The sequence below is a fragment of the Ranitomeya variabilis genome, chromosome 4 (assembly GCF_051348905.1).
Source record: "Ranitomeya variabilis isolate aRanVar5 chromosome 4, aRanVar5.hap1, whole genome shotgun sequence".
Classification (NCBI taxonomy): Eukaryota; Metazoa; Chordata; class Amphibia; order Anura; family Dendrobatidae; genus Ranitomeya; species Ranitomeya variabilis.
Genome location: NC_135235.1, coordinates 290,625,079 through 290,647,719, shown reverse-complemented (window position 1 = coordinate 290,647,719; position 22,641 = coordinate 290,625,079). Strand labels below are relative to the sequence as shown.

General features: G+C 42.7%; 1 protein-coding gene across 3 annotated transcripts in view; it reads right to left on the bottom strand.

Annotated features, from left to right (window-relative positions):
- Positions 1 to 22,641, bottom strand: part of MIB2 (MIB E3 ubiquitin protein ligase 2) — an 85,012-nt gene that overhangs the window by 58,944 nt on the left and 3,427 nt on the right. Inside the window, exon 2 of one of the 3 annotated variants that reach the window (XM_077250157.1) lies at positions 5,919 to 6,074. The exons of the other annotated variants lie outside the window; for them this stretch is intronic. The gene's annotated coding sequence lies outside the window, so the exon portion shown is untranslated. The remainder of the gene's footprint in view (positions 1 to 5,918; positions 6,075 to 22,641) is intronic. 3 annotated transcript variants of the gene reach the window in all.

Sequence of the window (22,641 nt, the reverse complement as noted above, 5' to 3'; positions counted from 1 at the left end):
ACTACCTCTTGAAGCTCATCAAGAGAATGCCAAGAGTGTGCAAAGCAGTCAACAAAGCAAAAGGTGGCTACTTTGAAGAATCTGGAATATAAGACAAAATTTCAGTTGTTTCCCACTTTTTTGTTAAGTATATAATTCCACATGTGTTAATTCATAGTTTTGATGCCTTCAGTGTGAATGTACAATTTTCATAGTCATGAAAATACAGAAAAATCTTTAAATGAGAAGGTGTCCAAACTTTTGGTCTGTACTGTACATTCACATACAGCATTCACTTGTATACTGTATGTGGAAAAAAAAAAATCACACCACCAAAAATGTCAATGCTTAAAAAAAAAAAAAAAAAAGGTACAAGAAACGATTGAGATGAGTTTAGAACAAGCAGTTAAATCTGCTGAAACAACTTTAAAGGGCTTTCTGGTGTGGTGACTACCTGGCTCACTCACTGGTGGTCTTACTAAGACCCTTAATGACACCAAATAAAAGGATGACTGCTTGTCGGCACTTTTAGATGCTGTTTAGCATCAGCCTCCCACACAATTCTCATATTTCCTCAGATTTTAAGATCAAAGTCTTACTTACTCTGCCCTATGTCTATGCGCCCCGGCGGTGTTGAAATACATAAATGCGCCCTGATTGGTTCTCAGCCCTGACGCACCAACCAGTTAAAAGAGCAGGTTTATCAAAAATGACTAAAAAGATTTTTTGTTGCCCATAGCAACCAATCACAGCACGGCTGTTATTTTATCAGAGCTGTTTAAAAAATGAAATTTTGAAACAATCTGTTTCCATGGCTACAGACTACAATTAAACCCTGAATGTAGTCTGATCCTGCAGTTGCCTATTACTCCATTACATCTGACCCGGCTTGTTGCTAGCCTACAAGCACAGATAAAAGAAAGTAAATCATGACCACAGGATGGGACTAGACTGGATCATTTATGGATGGTAGCTAAATTAAGGGGAATTGTTGTATATGCAATTTCCTTCTCCCCTTTAACCCCATCAAGATTTTTTTTTTCCAGTCCGGAAGAGCTATTGCACACAGGCTATTAGCTTTCTATAAACGGATTATTAGACTGTTAACTATGGATGGATGAGCACGATGGCTCCAAGCATAGGAAATTCATTAATGAAAATGTTCTCTGTTTGCCATTACTGCCAATTTCTGAGTATTATTAGAAATAGATGACTAAGTGATGCCTGCATCTTACTTCTCCCTTCATTTTCTTGTGGTCTGTCAAGATGTAAAACAATTAGACAACAATTATGACGCAAAGCTACACAGAGAAGACGAAGGCCCAATTGATGGTTGAAGAAACAGTTATTCCTAATAGGCAGAAGCACGAGATCAATAGTCCTGGACTGCTACAATAATGTCGTTTCCTGGAAGGTATGAAAAACCACAGGAGATACTGAAGGAGATCTAGATGGGTGAAGTAAATTGGAAGGGTTATTCAGAAGAGGTTTGGCCAGACCAGGCTTTAGAGCTTATTCACACGTTGTGTTTCTGCCAAGTAAAAAAAAACAACAGCATTTTACAGCACCAGCAAAGTAAGGGTATGCGCACACGTTGCGGATTTGGCTGTGGTTTTGCAGCAGTTTTCCATGAATTGTACAGTACCATGTAAACCTAAGGAAAACCAAATCTGCAGTGCACATGCTGCGGAAAATACTGAGCGGAAACACTGCCGTCAATTCTTTGTGCAGATTCCGCAGCGTTTTACATAATTGGAATCCGCAGGTGTAAAAACGCATGTGAAAACCGCACAAAAACTTCGGTAAATCTGCAGGTAATCCGCAGGGCGTTTTTCCTGCGGATTCTTCAGAATCTGCGCGGAAAAATCCGCACATGAATCCGCAACGTGGGCACATACCCTACATGTGGTACAGAAGGAGATCTAGGTGGGTCAAGAATTTGAAAAGAGGTCTGCCCAGACAAGACTTTAGTGCTTGTTCAAATGTAGCATTTTTTTACATGGTTTTTAAGCGCGTTTTTGCCAAGGAAAAAATACAGCTTTTTACAACACTAAGCAAAGTGAATGAGATTTCACTGCTAATTTTGTCTTTCCAGATTTCAACCATCAAAGCGTTTTATTAAATCAGGAAAATGTCAATCCTTTCAGCATTTTTGCAGTATTTTCATAAATTCATAGGAATGAGAAAATATGAAAAACTCACTAAGAAAAGCACACAAAAAATACATAAAACATGCGTGTATTATATGCAGCGTTTCACCTGTTTACGCTCCGGGTTCTTCTTTCTTCCCTCCCTGACATTTGCAGAGGCAAGGGAATTGGGAACACTGCCATTCGATAGATGGATAGCTGGTATTGCCGAAATCAGTAAGTTCAGCCAATATTCACCTAATGTGAATGTGCACCTTACTTCTGGGGTCTGGGCTGTTATAACTCATCAGAGCCTCAATATAAATATTCTAATGGAAACATCCAAGATGGTAGATGATGGGTGTAGATGAGTACCGCTCCTTTGCATGTACCCATAGCAATGGTCTCCAACGTGTCATTGTCCGGACATGCTGGTACTTGTAGTTTCACAATAGTAGGAGAGTTATAGAGATAGAGTAAATTTAATGTCAATGTTCTGCACTTTGTCAATTCACTGGTATATAAAAGTTGAAGATTTCCACACAACATTTAGCTGCGCAAGCATTTTGCAAAATTTTACTATATGCAGTCCAACAGATTTTGTATAATTTATGTCAGAAAGCAGAAAAAATTAAAGCAGAAATGTACCCCATCTCATAGTTGGAGTAAATTACATACCGTATATTGGAGTGCAGGCAGCCCAAAAGAGGCGTTCAACTTCTAATAAATTTAGTATATCTTACCCAAGGGTAAGGAAATTCCGGTCTTAATGAATTCCCCCCAAAAAAGGATACTGCAAAATCTTTAAAAGGTTAATTAAAGGAGATAGTGGTGGGGATAGAGAGACAAACTGCCTCTCAAAGGTGTATTTTGAGGATACCGAAACTACCCAAGTTATCATATATCACATATCAGATTTTTGATCTGAAGTATAAAAGGTTGACACTTGGAAGGGTTTCCCGATTCTATAAAAAAAAAAAAAAATACCACAGAGGCAAAGGCGGTTTGGGAAACATTTCCTTGAGCTGCTCCTTAAAGCGATATTCCAATGCCATAAAGTGATTGCCTAATGCTAGATATGCCATCATGTTTGGAGGCAGTCCGACCTTTAAGATCCCGAGTATGAAGGGCACGCAACGATAATGAAATACTGCAACCCTTTCACTGTGGTTCTCCTGCATAGTGAAATCCTAGCAATGTGGTTCTGTGCACACTGGAAAGCCGGGAGATATGTACACAAATATTAGAGGGAAATGCCATACTACACTTGCATTGCGTCCCCTCCATTGTCGGAATCGATGGAAGTCTCAGAGGTGAGGGACGACAGCCGCATCCGCAACACCTCTGTGCGTAGACTAACAAGGCTTTCACCCTCTACGATGATTCTGAGGGTATAGATCATGGTAAAGGGCACCCATGTATCCACTTTTTGTTGACAGATTTAGCTTAGGTGGATCCCAAACTAATTCTCTTATGGACAATAGGATCTTACCTCTCATAAATGTTAGCAAACATGGAAGTGTTAAGTGTACTGGACGGAAAGGGCATATAAACTATACATGGGTACTTCTCTAATGGGTCGGGGGGGGTGACAAAATAATTTGGGACAGTACAGGGAAACTTTTTACGTTTTCGTTGAGACACCCAACCAGCTTATTGTCAAATAATTGCCCAGTGGACCTTGAATAATCCAGTGGTAGATATCTACCATAAGAGCTTGATCATGGTGCTGTTATACATATCCTATCAGAATGCCATTGTGGCAGCCATCTGCTCTGAGGCGTATGAATGGGTAGAACATTGTTTGGCATATCTCACTTTTCCATGGTAATTGGGACCAACACAAGGCTCTGTCCACACAATAATCTTCACAGTAGCGAAAAAGGAGAAATCAGGCCGAGGGCCATAAGTCTCTTTAGCTCAGAAAGTCACAGATAGTTCTTCTTTGAAGATGGAAGCTGCTAGCACTTGGAAATGGTATCCTTTACTCTTGGTTTTAGGACAGCTTTCCTCCATGACACCACAGTATTTCATGCTGTGATAGATAGGATAGTTCATGTTATACCATGGTAGTACACAACCTTGACTGCTCCACAGTTGGTCTACACAGCCCTCCCTCGTGTGACCCTGGAACATCTGAACTCTTGTACTGTTTGCTCTCTATCACTCCACTCTGCGCTGCAATGTCCTTGCTCATCTCTATTGGGCATAGATCTGACCAGTGACAGAAAAACTCAGTTGCCTTGTGTAACGTAAAATGAGCTGAAACTTTGGCCACATAAACAATACATGCATATGACAAAATAGCAATGGTGGTCATATACAATCTATCGTATTGATCCAGGCATGGGGTGATGTCCAAACATCTAATGACCAAGGGGCAGAAGCGCACAGCGGAGCTCTGATCTCCTCCAAAACTGCAAATGGGCCGATTAGAATATCTTTCGGTGGAGGGGCTCAGTACCTGGGCTTCCTAGATAATAACTCAGAAATGTCCAAAGTTTTATGACAATTTCTTCAGACAATGATGAGAAGTTCTTGATATTGTACAAAATGTATATCAATCATGCCAGAAATTCTCTCTAATTTGGTTGGGACCTTCTACGGGACACATTGGCGATCTAAAGAGCTGATGATGCCTTACTGAGTGTCAAGAGTTTTTGCTAACACGCTCTTGTTTCGACTAGTTCACTTAAAAGGAAAGTCCATCCAAAGTCATCTAAACAAAATACCAGACAGCCATCAGTACAAATACAAATTTGCACATCTTGTAAGAAAAAATAATAATATGAAAAATTTGGGAACAACCTCAAAAGATTACATCCTCCGTTCTGAAACCATGAAAAATGGATTCAATGGATAGTCTGACAAACGGTTATAGGATGTTTCGCCCCCAGCAGTTCGCCCCCGGTACATCCTGTTCGTGACGCCAAGTTGAGTCGCCCGCCAGGGCAGTGGGGTACTCGGTACCGGGTCCGGTACGTGAAGGGGACGTCACTGTGATCCCGGACAGCAGCGGGACCCCCCCCCCCCCCAGGTGAGTATAATCTAACCTCTTTTTCTCATCTTTGAGGATACATCAGGGACTTATCTACAGCATTACAGAATGCTGTAGATAAGCCCCTGATGCCAGTGGGCTTAGCTCACCTTTGATTTTGGGGGTGGTTTTTCCCTTTAAGCCAACTCATAGACATTGTAGCGATCGTATCCTGCAAGAGACCCCATCCCTCTGTGTGTCAGAACTGAGAGCTACTCTATACATGAGTCAGATCTTATGGATGCCGATGTAAAATTGGTTTCATTTTCTTCTAAACAGAAATGAAACGTCTTGCAATGAAAAGGTTAAGTAAATCCTCCAAAATTATTACTAAACCTAATCTGCTCTTGGCAGGAGTTTAGGAACTTGTTAGAGAGGTCCCCAGAGCTTTGACCTGATAACTGCGATTCACATGGGGGCCTCAGCTGCCGCCCCTCTAACACAAAAATAAGAATGTGTTCATGAACCATGGCAGTATATTCTCCGTCATCAAATCCTTTACGATTACCCTTCAGCTGAATACAATGAAAGTGCTGATCACTACAATGTGTTGGGATCTATAAAAATCACAGTACAAATGTTTATTTTACCATAAAAGAGACCTAATACTTCTTAGATTATAAATCAGACATAAAATTTATATAACAGGGGGCGCATGCGCGGACTTTGGCTGAGTCGGACATGACCGGCTGAGCTCCGCATCCCAACTATCCACCACAACCCTAAAAAGCACCGGGATCGCAGCGAAAACTATCGGCACGGCAAGCACTCACCACCGGGAATCGCAGGAGCGACTATGCCGAAGAAGGGGAACGCGGGCCAATCAGCAAACCGCACAATTGAAGAGCTCCTCATAAACAGCAACGCGGGCAAGATGGCCGCCGCAACAGCTTCTCCCTCTGCTTCCCTCACAGCGATGAACAGCGGAGCTGAAATGGAGGAATCCGACATTACAGGTGAGGCGGTAGTCCCCACGGCAGCTCTGGTTAAAACACTACAAGAGACATTTCGCTTACAGCTAAAATCAGCTATGCACAATATTACCACACAGCTGCAAAAGATAATCCAACGTACCTCCAACCTGGAGGATAAAATGGAGGCGGCGGCAGAGGCCCTGGAAGAGGACCAGGAAACTATTAAAATCCACACTGAGCGCATAATAGACCTAGAATTAAAGTGTGAGGACTACGAGAACAGATCTCGTAGAAGTAACATACGTATCAGAGGCCTCCCAGAGTCTATCATGGCCCTTAAAGACACAGCAGCAGCGCTATTTAGGGCACTTCTCCCGGAGGTAGACCCCACACTACTTCACATTACAAGGATCCATAGAGCCTTAGGCAGACCGCGAACAACGGACCTTCCAAGAGATGTTGTGCTTAAAATGCTATGAAGAATCGAGAGACCTGATCCTGGCTGCAACTAGAGAGATGTCCTCCTTGCCTGGTTTGCCGAATTCAGTTCGGCTTTTTGCAGACCTATCCCCTTCTACACTAGCCAGGAGAAGGTCACTGAAACCAATTACCGCTGCCCTCCAAGCGGTAAATACCAGATATCAATGGGGATTCCCGTTTGCTTTATTATTTACCCATGGCAATGAATCGTTTATTTGTCGATCCTTGGAGGAAGGGACAAAAGCTCTTGAACACGCTGGAATCCCCATCTCAGAAACCATACCTCCTCAGTCACGACGAAAATTACGTCCACAGAGGGAATGGATACAGACCCCTAGAACCAGGAGCCAGAATGCGCGGGTCACTCGAACGTCTCCCAGGATTGTATCGAGGATTCCTCTTTGGTTAGGGCTGTCGGGCCATGGCTTTAGTACCTTAAATTTATGTTTTGTTTCTTCGACTGTTTGTTAGCGGGATCAGCCTGCTGTGGTTGACCGTTGAAGCTAGTTATAAATCATAAATAATATTTGATCCACCCATGCTTTATACTTTGAATTAACTTCACTGTTTAAGCCTGTCATCTCGCAAGGATATTGTTTAGCAAGGGTTAGGCTGTTGGGCACCAGCGCATGCTGCCTGACTGGGTCGATATCTGGAACTCCTTTTATTATGGGGTCCCAGAATACCGCCTTAAAAGGGTACTTCACCCAAATTTTTAACTGTTTATTGTTCTGTGCAATTGTCTCCCCCTGTGTTGTCTTCTCCCTTTTGTTTCTCCACAGATATGATTGTACTCCACTACCCTGCTTATATCGGACCCGGCTCTTCGACACGATGACGAGATCAAACAATAATCATTTCTTAATTATTGGTGGTAACAAACCTTATACTTATGTGTAGAGTTTTATCTCATAATGTACATGGGTTCAACTCACCAATGAAGCGTAGAAAAGCGTTTTTGGACTACCACAAACATAAACCAGACATCATATGTTTGCAGGAAACTCACTTCTCTAAGACTTCTAGCCCTAAATACTTTGACTCAGGTTATTCTCGTTTTTATCTGGCGGCATGGGAGCGTAAAACTAGAGGAGTAGCCATACTTCTTAAAAATAGCTTAGCATTTCAAATTGATGGCATAGTTGAGGCCCCAGATGGCAGATTTATAGTTTTGTATGGAAATTTACAAGGGCAAAATATTTGCATAATAAACAGCTATATGCCTGCTACAACTCAAACACTTGTATTTAAATTAACATTATCTAAAATCTCGGTAATCCCCTACCAGCATTTGATCTGGTGGGGAGACTTCAACTTCACCCTAAACCCTACTCTAGATTGCACTGCAGTAAAGAGAACAGACATTTCTAGAGGAGACAGACGAAAGATACATAGATTGATGAGTGAGTATAGACTAATCGACGTATGGAGAGAGACAAATGATACCGCAAAAGGATACACCTTTTTTTCTGCTGTACATAAAACTTACTCAAGAATAGATCTGCACATAACCACAGCAAGTACATTACCGGGAGTATTGTACTCTCGCCACGTTCCGTCCTCTTGGTCGGATCATGATGCAGTCCTCTCAGTGTTTAGGTTTAATGTAAGCTCATCTAAACTATTCAGATGGCGACTAAATGAAACATTACTGACAGACCCAGAAATCGCTACTAAAATCAGCGATGACCTTAAGCTCTATTTTCAAACTAACGTTAATGAAGAATCATCCCCGGGAAACATATGGCAGGCCCACAAGAAATATATCACCGGTACCTTAATCAAACTAGCCACTATTAAAAAAAAAAACAGGTCAGAACTGCAAACTAAACTAGAAAATAAATTACTAAACCTTGAACAGGCAAACCAGCAGTCTTCTTCAAGGTATCTGATCAAGCAAATACAAAATGTCAAACTCCAGCTAAATGCCGTTCTTACACATAGAACAGAACGAGCCCTAACGTGGACAAAAGCCTCTTTCTATAGACAGGCTAACAAACCAAATAAATTACTAGCGCGACAACTACGCCAAAAAGAATCTTTAAATACTATCTACTCAATTAAAAACGGTAATGGCCGTGTTTCTGCCCACCCTGAGGATATTTACAGTGAGTTTCATAATTTCTATCAAAAATTATACTCATCTCCTAAGTCCCCACCACCACATCTTTTACAATCCTTCCTGCAACATCTTTAACTCCCTAAAATTAATGAATCCTCCTCCCAATCACTACAATCTGAGATATCAGACGAAGACGTAGAGTTAATAATTCAAAAACTAAAAACTGACAAAGCCCCTGGGCCTGATGGACTTACAGCACCATATTATAAAAAGTTTAAAGAAATTCTTACACCTCACATTACAAAATTTTGCAATGAATTATTAAAATGGATCCCAAATGCCCTCGGAATTCTACGTAGCGCATGTTGCAGTGATCCCCAAACCAAAAAAAGATCACCTATTAACAAAAAATTACAGACCCATCTCGTTACTTAATGTTGACCTTAAAATTTTCACATCCATCATCACAGACAGAATCAACAAGGTACTCCCCTCTCTTATACACAGGGATCAAGTAGGCTTCATACCAAGGAGACAGGGGCCGGATAATATAAGACGAAACCTAAATATAATACATTCATCGACCAACTCTCAGCAGCCTACTATGCTTCTAGCTTTAGACATAGAAAAAGCTTTTGACTCAGTGTCATGGTCATATCTTTTTGAGGTACTATCTACATTCGGCTTACCCCACAAGCTAATTAACTGTTTAACTTTATTATACGACAAACCAAAAGCATATCTTAAACTTCCGTCATTAAAACCTAACCCGATAAATATAATGAGAGGAACTAGACAGGGATGCCCTCTCTCACCAGCTCTATTTGCTTTAGCGATGGAGCCTTTGGCTGAAGCCATAAGGAAAAACCCTGACATATTAGGGCCTACCAATTTAGGAGAGCAATACAAAGTCAGCCTATTTGCCGCCGATTTGCTTCTGACCCTCACCAACCCCCATATCACCCTTCCAAATTTATTTTCACTACTTCGCAACTTCGAATTAGTGTCAGGGCTTAAAATAAACATAGAAAAGTCGGAAGCCCTATTCCTGAATACATCGGAAGAAAATCAGTCGCATCTAGTGTCGCAATTCGGCTTTGAAAAAAAGGAACACTACCTAACCTATTTGGGGATTAACCTTACACCTAATAAATCAACCTTATATAAATGGAACTATGCTCCCCTAATAAAGAATCTTCAAAGAGATTTGTCCAAGTGGTCATCATTAACACTCTCCTGGCTGGGCAGAATAAATGCCATAAAAATGGTCTCTCTCCCAAGGTTTTTATATCTATTCCGCTCCCTCCCTATACCAGTACCCTCTAGAGTTTTACGTGATATACATTCTATGATATCTAAGTTTATCTGGCAGGGGAAAAAGCCAAGGATTAAACAACAAATCATGTTCATGATGTTTGTTAGTCGCCAATGATAATTTTATGCTCTGCGTGATGTTCCTGATCCCTGCTCAGGTTACGGTGTATGTTATTCCTTTTTTTTAAGCGTAGATATGGGGTCTGAGATTATATATATGACGTGGAATATATGGGGTATTAAGACTCCCCGAAAGAAAATCAAGGTATTTTTGCACATTAAAAGGTATCATCCCCATATTGTAGCACTTGTAGAGACACATCTGACCAGAGACACAGTTAAATGTACACAAAAGCCATGGGTGCAGTGGTCCCTTCACGCATTCCATACTAGTTACTCCAGAGGGGTCACTCTGTTGACACACAGGAATGTTAGGTGGGAGGCTAGGGAAGCACGACGTGATCCCGAAGGTCGCTTTGTTTTTGTACACGCCTTTATTAATACGCGGGAATATGTATGTGATACTATGTGTTTATAACCCACCCCCGGCTAGTATATCGGTTCTCCGCATGGCAATGGGTTTCTCCCTAAATTATCCTAATGCTAGTGTTATTTGTATGGGAGATTTTAACTTAGTCATGGATAATTTTAAAGACAGATTGAGACTAGATGGAGGGTCGTCTGGGGGACCTCCTCCTCAGTCCCCCTCTCAATTGGCACTATTTATGAGTAGTAGCGGATGGTTAGATCTATGGAGAACACGTCACCCTGAGACAAAAGAATATACCTGTCATTCATCAACTAGACAGTCTCTATCTCGCATAGATTACATATTTGGATCTAGTGACCTTGCATTATGCGTGGATAGTATCGAACATGGTAATAGAGGGATATCAGATCACAGTCCAGTCATTCTCAAATTTAAATATCGTCAGCCAAACAACCATATACCTTGGAAATTGAATCCCTTCTGGTTGAAGTTGATAGATTCTAGTGATAGAACGGTTGATCAGTTGAACTGTTTTGTCTCTACTCACCCAGACCCCTCGAATCTTAATCTGTTTTGGGACACTCAAAAGGCATATTTAAGGGGATGTTTGTCCTCCACAATTTCCTACATAAAAAGGGTGACGGCAGGGGAGGATGATGAGATGGAACGGCGACTGAGGGATTCGGAGGCCGCCTATGTGGCCAATCAAACTAGTGGTAACAGGGTGGAATGGCTTACCTCCCAAAGATTATACACCCAACATATAGACACTAAATCGAACCGCAAATTATTCTTTACCCGTCAATCCTATTTTGAATTGGGGAATCAGGCCAGTACACTTCTAGCCTTTTTAGTACGCCAGCATAATACCTCCAATACAGTACTACAGATTCGGGCACTTGATGGTTCGTTGTTATCCTCTACTGAGGAGATTCTTCGATGTTTTTGTAATTACTATAAGTCATTGTACAAATCTGGTAGTGGTCTTGGTGTCCCTGAATGTATAGACTATTTATCGGACATAGCGTTCCCCTCACTGAGTCCAACCCAGCAAGCTTTTATGGAGGCTGAGTTTACTCTGGAGGAGGTGGAGCACGCTATAATGGACATGGCTACTGGGAAGGCCCCTGGACCCGACGGGTCTCCCGCTGAGTTCCATAAAAAATATCGGAGCCCCCTGGCACCACTTTTATTGAAGGTAGACTTACCGGATTTGAACAAAAATGCTTAAGCGATCCTCTGGGAAGGGGGATAATCTCTTTCTTATATCCCTCCCTAGCCACTACAAAAGAAGAGAAAAAGCTTAGATTTATGCGACAGTGGGAGGAGGATCTGGGGTTCGACATCTCACTAGAGGAATGGCAACGCTGCTGTGATGCTTTATCAAGGGGTTCCCATCAGGTATCCATGGTTGAATCTTCCCTTAGAGTCCTTCATAGAACATATCAGGTACCAACGAGGTTGCATGCCATCTACTCTCAGATTTCAGACAGATGTTTTAGAGGTTGTGATGCGCCTGGGGATATGGGGCACATATGGTGGACCTGCCCAGTGGTGGTCGATTTGTGGCGGGAAGTGAAGCTCATAGTAGATAAGATGTATGGAAAGGAAACACCACTGGACCCATTGATCTTCCTATTTGGATTAAAACCGCGGGGATTTTCCAAAAGCTTGCATAGATTGGTAATCTTGTTGGGAATGGTGTCCAAAATACACATAGCATCAAAGTGGAAGTCCTCTTCGCTCTCAATATCTCTAGTCAAAGATAGTGTTCATTCTATCATGATGTATGAATGTATTCAAGCGACGAGAACTGACAGTTGGAGTTCCTTTTTTCAAATCTGGAATCCATGGCTGGATCTAAACCCAGGTGATCAAATGACGCTAGTGCAGCGCCCCAGAGTCCTGGTCGTTGCAGTACTGTGGCTCTGCCACTAAGGGGAGCCATGGTACGTTCGATGGCACTGAAGGAGTTCCTCCAATCAGGTATCACAGACACCAATATGTTTCACAGCAGGGCCTCCGGGGGGAGCTAAGGGTGCTATTCATTAGGCCACTCCCCACCATAGTGGGTAAACTGGGGGTCAGGCAGGAAGTTAGAGAGAGAACGCTGACGGGATTGAACAGAGCAACACCCTGTGGCAGAGGGTGTTGTGAAGGGAGAGACTGTAGGGTCTCTGCCAGGGGTGGGATCCTGGCAGAGGCTTGGCATTGAGAGAACGTAACGGGACCGTGCCTGCTCAGCTTAGCGGCGGTGCCCAAGAAAGGACTAGAAGCGAGGCAGATTGTGCTGAGTGAGAAACGAGATCAAGCAGAAGGAGAATACCAGCAGGGGTTTTGTTGAAAGAGGCAGCACCCTGCTGAGGCGCAATACCGGTGGCCGGAACGCCGAGGGAGTGGATTAGAATACAGCTTCAAGCCATACTCCAAACAGCGGCAGGACAGTCGGTCTCAGGCGGGCTGTCTACCACATTTCACCTATGAAGTCTTGGGGGGCAATTGCGGGAGAGGGGCGTCTCTAGGGTCCCGGAAGAACTCCAGGCCTACCTGACAAACGGGTGCCATTCCAACCTGAATACAGGGAGGGGTGGATTACAGAGGAACATCAAATCGAGTTGTGAGGGAACTTAAGAAACAGACACAACCGTTGTGGGGTCACTTTCCGTGAGCACAGCAGGGAAGGACTACAACACATAGCGCTAGAAGGAAGGCACAGATTTCCACCTGAGAGGAGGACTCTGGAGGTGCCATTGGACCGGCTGGACTTGCGTAGCCTGGTGAACCGTGTTCTGGACTGAGGACTCAGAGATCTCCAGTAAAGAGGTAAAGAGACTGCAACCTGGTGTCCTTGTTATTTACTGCGACCTGCACCCCACAACTGCACCGCTACATCGCTATCATTACTACCAACACCCACACCTTGCATTCTACTGTGCGCCCCACGGCAGGGTCACGGACCGGGGCCTAGCCGCCGTGACAACCCCAGAAGCAGAGACTCAGAGGCCCGGTACCGGGTACCCCTCGGCCCTGCGGCAGTGGAGGGGGCGCTACACTAGCTCTTACTTTTTCTCTGTGAGGCATTGATTGGCAGCCACTAGATGGGCTGAATTACTGGTGGTTTTTTGTTTTTTTTTTTCTTTATCTTTTCGGTGAGTTGGTGACCCCCATGGATCAACCTATGTCGGCCCGATGTTTATTGTTATGAGAGAAACTATTGTTAAGTGGATCTATAATGCTCATGTCCTAATGTTTATCCCCTCTTGTTTTTGTCTTTGTCTTGTCTCAAATCAATTAGCATTAATATTCCCTACATATGCCTTGTTATTGTTGTTATGCCTATATAATGCCTTGTTATTGTTGTTATCTGTGTAATTTTTGTACATTCAATACTCCCATGTTGTGAGATCATTGTGATATCTAAGTTTATCTGGCAGGGGAAAAAGCCAAGGATTAAACAACAAATCATGTTCATGATGTTTGTTAGTCGCCAATGATAATTTTATGCTCTGCGTGATGTTCCTGATCCCTGCTCAGGTTATGGTGTATGTTATTCCTTTTTTTTAAGCGTAGATATGGGGTCTGAGATTATATATATGACGTGGAATATATGGGGTATTAAGACTCCCCGAAAGAAAATCAAGGTATTTTTGCACATTAAAAGGTATCATCCCCATATTGTAGCACTTGTAGAGACACATCTGACCAGAGACACAGTTAAATGTACACAAAAGCCATGGGTGCAGTGGTCCCTTCACGCATTCCATACTAGTTACTCCAGAGGGGTCTCTCTGTTGATACACAGGAATGTTAGGTGGGAGGCTAGGGAAGCACGACATGATCCCGAAGGTCGCTTTGTTTTTGTACACGCCTTTATTAATACGCGGGAATATGTGATACTATGTGTTTATAACCCACCCCCGGCTAGTATATCGGTTCTCCGCATGGCAATGGGTTTCTCCCTAAATTATCCTAATGCTAGTGTTATTTGTATGGGAGATTTTAACTTAGTCATGGATAATTTTAAAGACAGATTGAGACTAGATGGAGGGTCGTCTGGGGGACCTCCTCCTCAGTCCCCCTCTCAATTGGCACTATTTATGAGTAGTAGCGGATGGTTAGATCTATGGAGAACACGTCACCCTGAGACAAAAGAATATACCTGTCATTCATCAACTAGACAGTCTCTATCTCGCATAGATTACATATTTGGATCTAGTGACCTTGCATTATGCGTGGATAGTATCGAACATGGTAATAGAGGGATATCAGATCACAGTCCAGTCATTCTCAAATTTAAATATCGTCAGCCAAACAACCATATACCTTGGAAATTGAATCCCTTCTGGTTGAAGTTGATAGATTCTAGTGATAGAACGGTTGATCAGTTGAACTGTTTTGTCTCTACTCACCCAGACCCCTCGAATCTTAATCTGTTTTGGGACACTCAAAAGGCATAATTAAGGGGATGTTTGTCCTCCACAATTTTCTACATAAAAAGGGTGACGGCAGGGGAGGATGATGAGATGGAACGGCGACTGAGGGATTCGGAGGCCGCCTATGTGGCCAATCAAACTAGTGGTAACAGGGTGGAATGGCTTACCTCCCAAAGATTATACACCCAACATATAGACACTAAATCGAAGCGCAAATTATTCTTTACCCGTCAATCCTATTTTGAATTGGGGAATCAGGCCAGTACATTTCTAGCCTTTTTAGTACGCCAGCATAATACCTCCAATACAGTACTACAGATTCGGGCACTTGATGGTTCGTTGTTATCCTCTACTGAGGAGATTCTTCAATGTTTTTGTAATTACTATAAGTCATTGTACAAATCTGGTAGTGGTCTTGGTGTCCCTGAATGTATAGACTATTTATCGGACATAGCGTTCCCCTCACTGAGTCCAACCCAGCAAGCTTTTATGGAGGCTGAGTTTACTCTGGAGGAGGTGGAGCACGCTATAATGGACATGGCTACTGGGAAGGCCCCTGGACCCGACGGGTCTCCCGCTGAGTTCCATAAAAAATATCGGAGCCACCTGGCACCACTTTTATTGAAGGTACTCCGGAGTATATGGGAGGGAGAATTTATGCCTGAAACATTTTACGATGCAAATATTATTGTACTTAAGAAGGAAGGAAAGGATCCCTTGGAGTGTGGGTCGTATCGCCCCATATCATTGGTGAATGTAGATTATAAAATCTTCACTAAAATCTTGGCTACTAGACTAAATATGATCATACTAGACCTTATACACCCAGATCAAACTGGCTTTATGCCCGGGAAAAGTACCTCCATCAATATTAGGCGAGTCCAATCGGTGATTCAATATAGCTCTCTAGAATTGGATAATAATTGGGCATTGGCGTCACTAGACACAGCCAAAGCGTTCGACTCTCTCGAATGGCCTTTCCTCTCCGCATGTCTATGGAAATACGGTTTTGGGGACAAATTTATTAGAGGTATAGATACACTATATAGGAATCCTAGGGCACGGGTAGTTGTGAATAACTCTATCTCTGATTCTTTTACCTTGCACAGGGGAACCCGTCAGGGATGTCCTTTGTCCCCGGCTCTCTTTGCCCTCGCGATAGAAGCTTTACGCATAAGGTCCTCCACAGATATTAAGGGAATTAATATTGCGGATCGTGTGGATACCATCGGTCTTTATGCCGATGACATGATCATATTTATGGATAAAATAGAAGAAACACTACCGCAAGTAATAACGACCATTGACAAATTTAGTAAATTCTCCGGTCTTTATATAAATTGGGACAAGTCTGCCCTGATGCCTCTGTCTCATGCTCCGATGCCGTCTCGAAAATCTCTCGTCACTAACTGTAGTCTCCAATTTCAAATATCTAGGTATTCATATGTCTCAATATAGTCGGCTGGACCTACAACTTAACATCTACCCACTATTGGACCTGGTCAAATCTAAATTTATAACCTGGAGTAAACTCCCTCTCTCCGTTGCAGGCCGCATCAATTTAATTAAAATGATATTGCTCCCCAAACTTAATTATTGTCTCCAACATAGTGCTATGCCAATACCCAAGTCTTTCTTCGCAAATTTAAACTCCCTAACCACATCCTTTATATGGGGGAAGACCAGACCCAAACTTAAACTATCTACTTTACAGAGACCAAAAAGGGGGGGTGGGGCGGCTCTACCAGACTTTTATCTGTACTATCTTGCCGGACAGGCTAAAGGTACCGTCACACTAAGCGACGCTGCAGCGATAGCGACAACGATGCCGATCGCTGCAGCGTCGCTGTTTGGTCGCTGGAGAGCTGTCACACAGACCGCTCTCCAGCGACCAACGATGCCGAGGTCCCCGGGTAACCAGGGTAAACATCGGGTTGCTAAGCGCAGGGCCGCGCTTAGTAACCCGATGTTTACCCTGGTTACCAGCGTAAAATGTAAAAAAAACAAACAGTACATACTTACATGCGTCCCCCGGCGTCCGCTTCCTGCAATGACTGAGCGCCGGCAGTAGCAGGGCACAGCGGTGACGTCACCGCTCTGCTATGCTTTCACTTTCACTTTGCGGCGCTCAGTCAGTGTGGGAAGCGGACGCCGGGGGACGCATGTAAGTATGTACTGTTTGTTTTTTTTACATTTTACGCTGGTAACCAGGGTAAACATCGGGTTACTAAGCGCGGCCGTGCGCTTAGTAACCCGATGTTTACCCTGGTTACCAGTGTAAAATATCGCTGGTATCGTTGCTTTTGCTGCCAAACACAACGATACACGGCGATCGGACGACCAAATAAAGTTCTGAACTTTATTCAGCGACCAGCGACATCACAGCAGGATCCTGATGGCTGCTGCGTGTCAAACTAAACGATATCGCTATCCAGGACGCTGCAACGTCACGGATCGCTAGCGATATCGTTTAGTGTGATGGTACCTTAAGGCATTGAGCAAATGGATGCCTAATAACGCTTTACCTAATTCAGAGAGTCATCTACTCCATTCCGCCCGAATTGATTGTCCATTGGGATTTTTGGAAACGGAGAAAGTCAGTGCTCCCCGTTTGCTGCCTTTACTTCGACTGGCGAGATTAATATGGAGACAAATTAAAAAAGTTATTAAATTTGCAGATATAATAGCTGAAATGCCACTATGGCAAAATAGTTATTTCCCAGAATTACTGAATCACCCATCTACTAAGTTCTGGATCTCATTCGGTGTCCTTTCGGTGGGCAATGTACATGACCAGGGGGTTTTTATATCCTTCGAACAATTACGGGATACCTACAATATCCCAAGATCTCAATTCTTCCGTTATTTACAGCTAAGGTCAGCTTTCCAATCGTATATGCGAAATGTGGGTGCAGGTCGAGCGATCTCATCTCTACCTCTGATAGGCATTCTCAAATCTCAGGGACTCATTTCCTCTTTATATACGTATCTATTATCCGTGGGAGATGGATCTACTATTATCTCTCTTAAAAAGAAATGGGAGGGACTTCTTCCCGATACAATGGGAGAGGAATGGGAAGATATTCTAGAGTCTCCAACTAAAGTTTCTCCTTCAGTTAATAACAGGATGACCCAGCTGTATATTATATATCAGACCTATTTGACCCCAACACGACTCTTTAAAATGGGTCGCCTCCACTCGTCAGATTGCTTACGATGTCATACAAGTGATGCAGATTTTATCCATATGATTTGGAAGTGCCCGGTAATTTCCCACTATTGGAAAGAGGTCACGACATTATTAACATCTTTATTGTCAATCCCTGTTCCACTTGAGCCATTGACCTGCTTATTCGGGGTGTGGGATACAGAGGCCTGGGATCACCATACTGGGATCTTTCTTCGAGAGACGCTCTTCTTAGCACGGAAGGTACTGGGGTTAAGGTGGATGGGTGGTTCCTCCCCGTCCCTCAGAGTTTGGATTGACTTGGTGAACTCGGTCATTCCATATGAAAGAACACTGTACCAAAATAGAGGATGCCCAGGTAAATTCGAAAAAATCTGGGGTAGATGGAACTCCTCTTATCATACTCTGTAGTCTGCGCTGATTAGATACATGCACGGGAGAATGGGCTTGTGGTTTTGGGACATCGCTTGTGGAGTAGGATTCAAATCTGTTTTTCCTTTTGGCGACTTACTGTTAACGGTTAAAGTTGTATAGTAGATATTTTACAGGTACTAGTGATTTAACATGCACAGTTTATCACCCCTGTAAATTTTGGATATGATGATATTCTGTAATTATTTGTATCCGGTGGTATAATTGATAATGATAAATGCTAATGTGTGCATTATTTGTTTATTCTGGAATTAATAAACGAATTTTAAAAAAAAATAAATCATGTTCATGCATAGAAAAAAGGGAGGATTTTCTCTTCCCAACTTCATGAACTATTTTAAGTCTGCTCAGATTGCCCAGTTGACCAGAATTTGTTCATCAATAGATAAACCTAGATGGGTCTATCTGGAGTCATTTCTACTAAAACCTTATTCCTTGACGGGCCTACTATGGACAGAAGCAAAACTCCCACAGCATATCTCTATTAAATCGCCTTTTGCGGCCCAGTCTCTGCTCCTCTGGAGGAAAGAGAGGTTCAACAATGAGCTACAAACCAAAAACACACCATTAAACTCACTATTCAATAATCCAATGTTCCCCCCGGGTCTTGACCCCCAGCCCTTTTCTTGGTGGATTTTGAAAGGCCTAACAATAAAACATCTCTGCTCCCCGTTTAATGTTGCCCTATCTAGACAGGAATTCATTCAAAAATATGAGCCTCCAGTTCGGAAAACATTCCGCATGAATCAGATCTTTGACTTTGTCAAGAAAAGTATACCAGGTGGGAGCTCTTTTAGACTTACCGGATTTGAACAAAAATGCTTAAGCGATCCTCTGGGAAGGGGGATAATCTCTTTCTTATATCCCTCCCTAGCCACTACAAAAGAAGAGAAAAAGCTTAGATTTATGCGACAGTGGGAGGAGGATCTGGGGTTCGACATCTCACTAGAGGAATGGCAACGCTGCTGTGATGCTTTATCAAGGGGTTCCCATCAGGTATCCATGGTTGAATCTTCCCTTAGAGTCCTTCATAGAACATATCAGGTACCAACGAGGTTGCATGCCATCTACTCTCAGATTTCAGACAGATGTTTTAGAGGTTGTGATGCGCCTGGGGATATGGGGCACATATGGTGGACCTGCCCAGTGGTGGTCGATTTGTGGCGGGAAGTGAAGCTCATAGTAGATAAGATGTATGGAAAGGAAACACCACTGGACCCATTGATCTTCCTATTTGGATTAAAACCGCGGGGATTTTCCAAAAGCTTGCATAGATTGGTAATCTTGTTGGGAATGGTGTCCAAAATACACATAGCATCAAAGTGGAAGTCCTCTTCGCTCTCAATATCTCTAGTCAAAGATAGAATGAACACTATCATGATGTATGAATGTATTCAAGCGACGAGAACTGACAGTTGGAGTTCCTTTTTTCAAATCTGGAATCCATGGCTGGATCTAAACCCAGGTGATCAAATGACGCTAGCTCTTACTTTTTCTCTGTGAGGCATTGATTGGAAGCCACTAGATGGGCTGAATTACTGGTGTTTTTTTGTTTTTTTTTCTTTATCTTTTCGGTGAGTTGGTGACCCCCATGGATCAACCTATGTCGGCCCGATGTTTATTGTTATGAGAGAAACTATTGTTAAGTGGATCTATAATGCTCATGTCCTAATGTTTATCCCCTCTTGTTTTTGTCTTGTCTCAAATCAATTAGCATTAATGTTCCCTACATATGCCTTGTTATTGTTGTTATGCCTATATAATGCCTTGTTATTGTTGTTATCTGTGTAATTTTTGTACATTCAATACTCCCATGTTGGGAGATCATTGTGATATCCTTTAAATAAAAATATTGAAACAAAAAAAAAAATTATATAACAAACTAGTGATAATAGAGAACCTCCGAACAGAAAGCAAGAATTTAAAGGGGTTCTCCGAGACTACAAGATTGATGGCCTATACTTAAATGGTCGGTGTATTTTTGTAAACTTGACATAAAATAATTGTACAAGTGAATATAAAAAACATTGTTATATATCTTATCAGATAAATCTGCTTCTTTGTCAAGTTATGAGCCACTTTCTCTCCCCGATGCCTCCTGAACTCAACATCCATTTTGATAAACCTCTAAAATCCATCATGGTGAAAACGCTGAGGTTGTCCGATCACAGCTACCTATTGAAGTCTACGGAGAAGGGAGGAGGAATAGCAGACAGAAGCACAGACACGTGGTGCTGCAGATTTCTAGTAAATGTTTACCTCACTGGATTCACAACCGCACTGCTCAGTACTACTACATAATTTACCACTGTCTCCATGCTGCATAGAAACAGGAGAGCAGATAGCATAGAAACAGGGATACATCATAGCAGCTAGTCTCCACTCACTAGCTCACAGACAACCAAAAGTTATAAATAGAGCCGTCAGAGGGGAAAACTGGTGAACACGCATGATAAAGATCATATAATGGCTGGCCAGATATAATGTTATTCCCATATACACGCACAAAATCATATCCTGAAAAATCATCTAAAATGACAGGTACGCTTTAAGTTGGCTAGACACATCAGATTAATGCAATAAAACTTTGCTGATTTCAGTGGAATTGACCCATCATCTAATTTGACTCTTGCCGTTGAGCACCGTATATATCCATTAGATTCTAATGGGTATGTTTGGTGCTCAACGGCAAGAGTCGGGGAAAGAAAGGGTTAGACTTCCATTCTTAGAATATTCTATAACTATCTAATCAGTGGGGGTTTGACAGCAGAGGGAGATTAATGTGTTGATGTTGTTGGAGGCAGTGACCGGAGGAGGTCTGACCCTGGTAGCTCTGCAGCACTCCCCATAGTGAGCCCCACAGTCCAGGCACAGCAGCTCCTACTGTATATCCAGGCACATAAACGCTGTTCTCACACAGAGCTGAGCCTGACGCAGCAGCTCAGAGACATTCAGACATGGGCAGCTTCATTCAGCTGATTGTTTTGGATCAGGCGCTACTGATCAGAGTAAACAGATTAGCCTCCTGTGTGCGATAGCAGATGTGTGGGGATAGAAAACCACAGTTCATCATATCACATGAATGCAAGGGATGAGCTGTAAAGTAGAAAGAAGTAGAAATCAGATCATAGACCGTGCTGACAAGCAGAAGATTAATGTGTTGATCTTGGGGAAGGCAGTGACCTGCCCTCTTGTAGATTAGTCAGATTATGTCTATATAAATATGGGTGGTGTGACACAGGTGGAAAGGTGGAGGAGATGTAACACATTGCAGTGGACGAGTACCGTATGTAGTATTTGTGAAAGGGCTGCCGTGGCTCTAAGTAGCCCAGAGACTGGTCCTACCTACAGATCCAGCGAGAATGACGTGCATATTATATATAGGAGGTTATTGAAAATTTTCAGCTAGTTCTCACAGCAAACTATACATTTTTAATATTAATTAACCAAAAATACACATTGATGGCTTATGTTTAGTGATGGACCGACACCACCACCACCTAACTAGATCACTGAAAGGTGATGTTCCCAGAGGTCGCCACCACCATCGATCCATGAATGCCTACTTCCAAACTACCCCTTTAACACCTCCCTGATATATCTACAGGCTGACTGCCAGTGGTGTAACTTGAAGCTTGTGGCCCCCAATGCAAAATCCCCAACAGGGCCCCCAACTGGGCCCCCAACTATAACTGGTCTTTAATAGTAGTCTTTGTCTATGGGGCAAAAAGATCTTTGGGGCCCTCTAGTCTCCGGGGGCCCAGGTGTGATTGCTCCCCCTGCACCTGTTCTAGTTACGTCCCTGCATACTGTATAAACATTATGTGACATTGAATGACATTTACTTACTTTTTACAATGTATTTTTAGTACTGGCAAAAGACAAAAAAAAAAAACAGTGTTAAAAAATAAAGTCAATAAAAACGTTATTACTTTTCAATGTGAATGCCAAATTCTCACTACTCCAGGATAAAAAAATGGATGAGGCCTATAGACTCTAATGAGGACACTATGTGTCCACATCAGCCCAGACGGCCTTCCTGGATACATATTATCCTTTTTCTTTGATACATGTGCACTGAGGAAACACAACAAAGTAATACACAGAACAGAATGTGAAATGTGACATGCAGGTGTCATATTCTAGAAAGCTTCGGAGGCGTCGTTATGCTTAAAGGGGCATGT